Genomic DNA, 248 nt, shown 5'->3' with positions numbered 1-248 from the left:
TATGCCAGCTTCAGATCCCTAGTTAACTCGTGATCTCTGGCACAAGCATTTCTCCGAGTCTCATTACATTGTGCCGAAGCCCTGGCCAGGGAACGGCCTGGACACCCAGCTTGCGGTAGCACGGTTCGGCATATGGAGGTGTCAGTAGTGGGACCTGGATCCTGTCTAGCCCTGCCTAACTGCCTGCAGCACTTCACCACTCATAGGAACAAAAGGCTTGAGCTGTCCGCTCAGCTTCTGGGAAAATC

The sequence above is a fragment of the Cariama cristata genome, unplaced genomic scaffold (genome assembly GCF_000690535.1).
Source record: "Cariama cristata isolate BGI_N322 unplaced genomic scaffold, ASM69053v1 scaffold35817, whole genome shotgun sequence".
NCBI lineage: Eukaryota > Metazoa > Chordata > Aves > Cariamiformes > Cariamidae > Cariama > Cariama cristata.
This window is presented reverse-complemented; position numbering follows the sequence as displayed.